An 8,238-nucleotide genomic window follows, 5' to 3' on the forward strand; every position below is an offset into this window, starting at 1 on the left:
GTCATCACTAAATGGTACATCATGGCCTCTGAGACTTTCTGATCCTGGGAGCACTGGGCCCGAATGCATGAAGTAAAGGAAATTAGCTCTTAGCAATAGAATCGAGAGCACAAAATTGAATCAATTTGACTTCGTCCAAGTAAATTACATGGGTTGTGCTACGTTAATGTAAATAAAATGTGTATATGCCAGATGACGGTGATGCTGCATAGATTGAACATATTAGGGAAAAATGAGCAAATGTGGGCTAGGAAACTTTTAGAAACATTGTGATGGCTTCTGTGTCCTTTTGCTGCTAAAGGATACAAAAGGACTTGTCATGAATCCAGTTGTCCATGCCCGCAGAAAACCATAAAACTCCTCTGAAATGAGCCAAAACTGTATTTTCAAAAACAAAGGTCTCATACTTAAATCCTTTCCGGGAGCTCTTCCAGATCTAAAACGAGTGTCACTAGGAGACAGTAAAGCTCTCTTGCCCAGGGACAGGACCCTCTCATTTCCATCTCTGCAAAGATTAAATTTGAACCCTGCCCAGTCTGACTCTCTGCTTTCCCATCCTGCGCCATGCTTGTGGTGACAGGCTGCCACGTCGAACGGGGAGGATTCTGCACCCAGTCTGTGTGCCTGTGCCCGGCTGCAGGATGAAAGCCTTAGGGGCATGGTGTTGCTAGGTACAGAGAAACTGCTTACTGTCCCAGGACTACATCTTGCTCCTCCTATCACCCGGCCAGGTCGTGTTCTGTGGAAATTCTCATGTCTGGAAGAAGGAAAAAAATCCTCGTCCAGGTGGCTGGGGATTTTTTTGGTGATGGTGGGCTTTCCGGGTTATTTTTCTGTTTTTAAATGGTGGCTGTTCAGAGGAATGTTAGAGTAAATCCTGAGAGATGGAGGAGAAGTCAGAGGGCAGGGGAGGCTCTTGGGGGTGCAATACAAATTCATTTAGCACATTGCTCTGCAATTTATCACATAGGTCTCACCTCCACATATGTGGTGCGTGTTGCGTATTTAGGGACAGGGATGAGACGGGGTGGGAAAATGGCTTCCCTGTTCTTCATACTGACGAGCCGGTTTCATAAACTAGGATTTATTTACTGACACACAGTATTTCTGTCAGAGACACCTGAAAGTGTTTTGACCCATAGATTTTCCTTGAAATAGGGGTAGGCTGCAGGAGTTGTGTCTACATCAGAATGATGTCTGAAATGCCCGAGAAACAAATTGGGCTTGCTTTATTGCCTGAATTTTAGCTTTTCCATGAAGCATCTAGCGTTGTGCAAATAATGCTCAAGGCACAAAGCAGTGTTTGTGAGTGGTGTAAGAGTGACTGAACTTAGCAAGAAGCTGACTATTTAACTGTTTGGTTGCTGAGAGCTTGCCTTCAGAAAGCGAGTGTGTTGCTGCACAGCACACTGGCACCTGCAGCTTGCAGGCAGCAGGGCTCTGTTTCCATAACTGGAGTGGAAGAGGAAGATAGTGTGCAAAATCCCAGCCAGCCCTTTCTTGGTGACTCCAGCCGGGTGACCTGACAGCTAAGGCACCTGTGCAGGGCATCTTGCAGGTGAGCTGTGAAATGGAGAGCCCCTTGCCATGAAATCCACATCAGCAGGGTGCAAAAGCTGAGCAGAATTGGCTCAGAACTGGGCTGAGAAAGTGGGGGAACAATAAATAGAAGAGGGCTTGCAGAACAGCAGAAGTTGCAGTGTGAATTTGCCTAACTAGCCCCAGATGGGAGAGATTTGTAGGTATCATGGCTAAGGAATGTTTTCAAGGGAAATGTAAAGGAAAGGGAAAGACGGGTGCTTTGCGAAACCTGAATGTTTTTCGCATGCACGGAGGGATGTGTGGAAGTGGCTGAGGGGAAAACAGGCTTGCCAGGAAAAAGGCAAAGACAGAAAGAAAGAAGGTTGATGGCTTCAAGAGCTAAAAGCCACTGAAGACACAAGTCCATGCTGTTATATGAAGACTGGCCATGCCGCCAGCTATGAGATGCAGCTCTTTGAAGGAACGATGGTTGGCTTGGTAGCTGGGGCTGTACCACCACCACCTCCTTCCCTCCTTCTTCCTTAAATTGCTGCTCTCCATAGAAAACAAACAAACAAACAAAAGCTTCCTGTTCTCTCATCTATGAAGCTTTGTTGAAGTGCTGTCTCAGAATCAGAGGTTTTTACCGAGCAAAACTTTGTCCCGCTGAACTCCACTTCATTTCCATTTCAAAGGGAAATGTTATCAATTTCTTTACTGGGAATTCAGAATGAACTCCCTTTAGAACATGGCCCATTTTCTGGATTACTGAATATGCCTTGGTTTGTGGTATTGTGCTTAAATCCATCTGTGGCTATATTTATTACAATTCCTTTTTTTCAGCTTGCATGAACTCTGAAAGGGGGAAGGTCAACTGATGCAACCTCATAAAATCCCAGTGCAAATGTAGGGACTGTCAAGAAATTTCATACGTGTAGGATTTCTGGCATTTCAAAAAGAAATATTGATTGTCCTTTTCCCATTTGCCTGGAGCAGGTGAATGAAGAAACTTCTGAAGCAATAATTTATTTTGTCTTTACCGATTCACTGAAGCATTTATGAATATAGCCCAAAGTCTCTTGACATTAGCCGCTTGATATGTTATCACACTATTTCATACAGAAACTCAAAGAGCAAACTTGGCTTTCTGTTCAAAGTCATAAACGCTAGGCAGCCCTGTGCATGGTGAAACAGGCTACCAGACAGAGCATCCAGGGAGGATTTCAGCTGTGATTTAACCCTTCTCTGGCCCGCGTGGCCCCATTCTGCTGCAGCTATGGGATTCACTTCAACGCCTGCCCTTGCTACAGGGTGCTCTGCCCCGCTCCAAAGCTGTGGACCTAGGGAAATAAGTGAGGAGATGGGGACGTGCACCTTCTGCATAGTATGAGAAGGACGGGGTGGCAGCACTGGCTGGAGGCATGCCCTGCATTCGCTCTGAAGACATTTAATCATTGCTTAAATGGAGGTTGCAAATTGGTATCTGCAGCCTACAAGGCAAAGGAGGAAGTTCCTCTAATTACACACGATGAAAGGAGGTGAGAGGGGCCGTGGTGTGAGGTGAGAGGGGCCGTGGTGTGGGGTGAAGGACAGAGGGAGACACGTCGCTGTCACGTCTGTGAGCTATCCATGGCAGCAGCACGCATGTCTATCAGCCTAGCTTCCAAGTGGCTTTAATTAAAGGAGACAGTTAAGTAATTACTATATTCCACTTACCAAATTTTGGGCAAAGATACTCCTGGGACCACGAGGCTATGAAGTGCTGGGTATCTCCTACAATGGAAATCAATGAGACCTTCAGAGCAGGATCAAGCCCCCCGAGTAAACATCAAGCAGATGTTGGAAGTGACTCTACTGTCTGTCTCCTTGGAGTGACACTGACTACTGACCACGGTGGGGGGATTGATATGAAAACACGTAGCCGTTCCTCATTAATTAAAGGGTTTTAGTTTAGCTTATTCATTCTACAGAGGAGCCTAGGAAATTTGGTATTTAGTGATAGCAGGAAACTTCAAAACTTGCATCCTAAAATCCAGGACCCACATATAATGCTACTGATGACCATTTCAAAACCAAATTACTTCTATCAGAGGACAATCAGATTTGAGTTGGCAGTGCTGATAGTGCAGTAATAAATGTCAGACTGATTTGGTAATGTGTTTGTGCCCATGTTGAACTGGTGCAAATCACTGGGAAAAGGATGAAGTAAAGGCTGAGCTGGCCCACTGAATGTAAATGTTTTGTGCTCATTCACGCAAAAAAAAGTGTTGGAAGAACCCAGACAAAACCTAGATCCATGTCTGAACTTCAGCAGGAAGATCATGCTTTTCCTCTACATATGGACCTGAAATCCTAGCTTATGGTTACTCATAAACTGCAACTATTTTAAATCTGTCGGCCTAAGTACCTTGTACCCAAGAGTAACATAAGAACCAGCAGAGGAGTCCTCTGAAATGTCTTTAAGCTCTGGGAAAATCCTAAAAAATGGGAGTGGGAGAGAGGAATAAAAAACAAATGAGAAGAAGAGCAGGAGAGCCCTAAAAGCAAATGTTGGGCCAATATTTCAGAAAGCCAATGGAATGACGCAGGAGACACTAAACCAGTTATCTTGGCATTGATCCCAGGCATAGTCATAGGAAAGGCTGATAGGGGACGCAATCAGCAAAAAATTAAAAGACGAGAGCATAAAATAATGACAATCAACAGCACTTTATGGAAAACAGGTTTTGTCAAATCTGCTTGATGATAGGATGTTTTTCAAGGGATCACAAGTTTGTAGGATGCAGAAAACTATTGTCATCAAGTACCTGATATTTTGTGTTTTGAGAAAAAAAAGAGCACTAAACAAAACCAGTGCAGCTCCCATTCAAAGAATGATAAACTAGTTAACTGACAGATGGAAAAATATTGGAAGCTGGGAAGGGCAATCCCCTACAGAGTGGTTGTAGTGGAGTCCTGTGGGAGTCTATGTGTGATCGAGTGCTGCTTAATACCATTTTTCTAACCTGGAGAGAAAGCCCTGCATCTCTGGTGAAGAGGGCTGACGTAAACCACATGCATTTTCATATTGCGTAGGTGCAATTATGAATTTAGAAATAAATGGAGCAGATCAGGAGTGTAAGGTGGGGGGGAGGGGGCTGTGCTCTGGAAATTGGTGATGCTAAAATGGGCCTGGAAGTCATTTGAAATAAATTACTGAATATGTTGCTTCCAGTGTAATGATTCAGCCAGAGGAATGAACAGGTTTCAAGAGCATTTAAGTAAGCAGAAATAGAGAAATGGTATCATCCTTGCATAGAGTGAAACTGCCTTCCTGTGAGGGCATTACTGTAACACTACATCCAGCTTTGGGGCCAGGAGGACTCGGGAAGGTGTGGGAATGTACTTTCCCAGCACGGGCTGTGGGAGCTGGCTAGTGTAGGTATAAGAAGCCTAAGGCAAGGCCTGGTAAGAACCTTTACACCCTGTTTAAAAAGAGCTTTCCGATGGCAGTGAGCTCCTCAGGATGGCAGAAGAACATAATGAGGTCGGTGCTTGGAAGCCATGGGCACATCCAGAATAGAGATGAAGTGTGCTCCTGGCAATGCAGTGCCAGGACCAGGGGCCAAAATCCAGACTCACCGGGGGCAGCCTGTATTGGCCATGGGCCATGATGAGGCTGAAAGGATTAGAAATAATAAAAAGGGGTGGGTTCTGGCCCTCCACCCTCTCACCCACCCATCCATCCACATGGACATTCACAGTAAAAGCCACTCTGTAAAATGGTGTTTGAAATTGATGGCCATGTTTCTATGACTCTCGTTAGGTAAGCAGTACCATCTTGAAAGAAATTCACCACCAAGTGTGTTGCTATCGCCACACAAAATATTGTTACTCCATTTGTAATAAGCTGATGTAATTCCTGTGCACCTGGGGATGTAAAAAATGTGCGCTGGACCTGCAGAATGTGCAGAACCATGCTTGAAAATTTCTCAAGATGCAGCCCAGGAAAAGGTTGCTAGCGTGACCTTAATGACACCCATACCAGAAAAGCTCATTCAGTGGTTTGCAAGGCTGCTTCTCCAATGACTGGTTAGTTGCTTTCTACAAAATAAAAATTCTCAGTTCTACAAGTTATTGTCTTACATAAATGTGATAGAAGAATGGGTAAGAAACGCACCGCAGAAAGTAACAGCAAACAGATGTGGCATGGTGTGATACACGCAGCTCATTTTAAACACCCTAGCCTTAAAGCGCATCACTTATTTCTAATGATTATTCTGGTGAGCAAAGGATGTAGCCACAGCGCTTTGTTTGCTCTGAAAAAATCCCCTAAATGTTCTCGTCATGCCCGGGTTCCTCACTTCACAGCTGTGGCCATGGGTCCGAGTGGCCTCAGCTGAACACCCAGGGTACTGAGCACAGCACAGACAGCGGCAGCCCTGAGTCCTGCAAGGGACGGGTGTCCCACACACACCCCGACTGGTGGGGTACACCAGGCCGCCAGGGTTTTCCTTCAGCTGCCAATAAAATAGGGAAATGGTGGTTCCTCCAGGCTAATTTCTGTGTGATTTGAAAGCTGTAGAAACACGTAACGCTGGAGGAGGCAACAAGGAGAACGGATACAGTTGCAACCAAAGATCATCTCCACACAACCAATCCCCATCAAACTGGAGCTAATGTCTTCTGTATTTTAAAAACAAGATCTTTTTCCTGCCTATGTGTTGAGACAAATAATAAAATATAGGTGTAAACAAGCCTTCATTGTCTTATTGTCCATAGATAAATACACAATAAGTTCAAAGTAGGGCTGGATTCATAAAGCAACACTATGCTAATCTGTATTCGGGTCTCAAGTGTATTATCTGTAATTTACAACCAATTTAAATGGCATTAACAGTCTTCCCCTTATGGGAATTTAAATTTGCATCCTACCATTGAATTAAATACTGATTGCATATTTTCTATAGGGGACGTAATGCTCTTTGAAGCTTGTTTTGAATAATAAAGCATCTATTCATGCACATGGTGCAATGTGTTTCTTTGTCCTGAATGTAATTGAAGTAAAATGTGAGTTAAAGGGATTTTTCCTCTAGCCACAGGTTTGTTGATTACCATCTATTTTCATCTATTCAAGGTTTTAAAAAGGAAAAGAAAAATACAGTAATCTCTTCCTGCATTTGGAACCTCATTTACCACTCAGAGCCTTCCTGAGAGCGCCGGGGATGAACAATCAGGAGGTCAAGTTGCAGCCGATCTTTGGAGGAGGAGAAGAGAAAGGAGCAAAAGAATCCCTACCCTTCTGAAAAAAATAAAATAAAATGCCACCGACAAAAAGCAGAGGGAAGCATACAGCACCACATCTAACCTCCAGGAGAAACATCCTGGCTGCCGTCAGGTAGCTGTTCTGCGTGCTGCCGACCACTGCAGGCCAAAAGAGCCGCGGCGGGGATGACTTCAAAGTTAAGGAAGCAACTAGGGTGAAATAATACTGTCAATCTTTTTTCATTTCATTTGTAAGGGGGGAATAGCTGAAATAAATAACAAACGTGTGACTTTCCCATTTTTGGAGCTAGAAAACCAGCACAAAGGCAGCCTGCAGAACAGGACACTGCGTCGAAGCCATGGAGTGTGCTCCTCCAGCCAAAGCAAACCCACTGGGGAGAAGCACCCTGCAGCTCCCTGCCTGCACAACCCGCTGCCAGCTCTGCCCTGGGATGCCAGCGGCTGTCCCCACCACCTCCTCCTGTCCCCATGTCCCCACGAGGCACCCGTGTACCAGCTGTCCCCGTGGGGCTGCAAACTGCGCCTTGCGCACTGAGCAAAGCGCCGAGAAGCAAGTCCTCCCCTAACGCTCCTGCGGCAGCTGCAGCCGGGCTGGGGGAAAGCCTCTCTGGTGTGTTTTAAGAGATCTCTTTTATTATTATTATTATCATTGTGCTGTTCACTTTCAGATATAGGCAGGCCTGTGCCCAACAAAGCTGTAGCTGCGTTAATAGCTTGGATATTCAAGATCCTGGCACTTATCCAGAAATGACAGCAAAGACAAAACACAGTTGATGTATTTGGCATTTGTGCAGTGATATCATTAATGGTTTAGAGTGACGGTTTTTATTTTTCATCATTCTCTGGTTTCTATTTTCTTGAAAAAGCAGGGGCCACTGCTGGTGAAACCATAGCTTTCCTTCAACTCTTAGGATTTCTGGAAGGCTTTAAAAATACAGAATGTACTGGCAAGCAGAACTCCATGATGATTTGTGTCCTTCCCCATCTTAAAAGGTGATTTTATAGCTCCTTGAGGAACAAACACTGCTTAAAAACTGCCAACTGCATTTTAGGAAGAGGCAGGGAGGACTGCAGACCGTGGCCTTGATCCCATTAGGACAAGGTGTCAGACAGCGGCTGAAACTGTATCTCTGGACTTAAACAGTTGCACAAGATATCTTTACAGGTTATCTTGAATTACTGCAGTTAATATTGTATTGGTGCTATAAAACTGAGTGCCGGCAGAGCCGCCGTTGCGTACGTAGCCAACATCAAAGGTCGCCGTAGCCGCGCTGCCCGGAGATAGTGAGGGAGAGGAATACCGCTTTTTTGCTTTCCAAAACACTTCTGTCACATCACGTGCACATGAGAGAGAGACGATGGCCCCTGGACACCTCCAGGCTAATTGCCATTTTGTTCAATCTGCCTAAAGTGAAGATCTCTGGAATGATAAACATTTTCAAAATAGGCTCG

The 8,238-nt window shown here is 44.9% G+C and overlaps 1 long non-coding RNA gene across 1 annotated transcript; it reads left to right on the forward strand.

The window, feature by feature from the left end:
- Window positions 1–584: 584 nt before the first annotated feature.
- Window positions 585–7,060, forward strand: LOC121057929. Its single transcript, XR_005814021.1, has 2 exons — window positions 585–786; window positions 6,638–7,060. It is a non-coding gene; the product is annotated as an uncharacterized LOC121057929 (long non-coding RNA).
- Window positions 7,061–8,238: the final 1,178 nt, after the last annotated feature.

Source organism: Cygnus olor, chromosome 1, assembly GCF_009769625.2.
Source record: "Cygnus olor isolate bCygOlo1 chromosome 1, bCygOlo1.pri.v2, whole genome shotgun sequence".
Lineage (NCBI taxonomy): Eukaryota > Metazoa > Chordata > Aves > Anseriformes > Anatidae > Cygnus > Cygnus olor.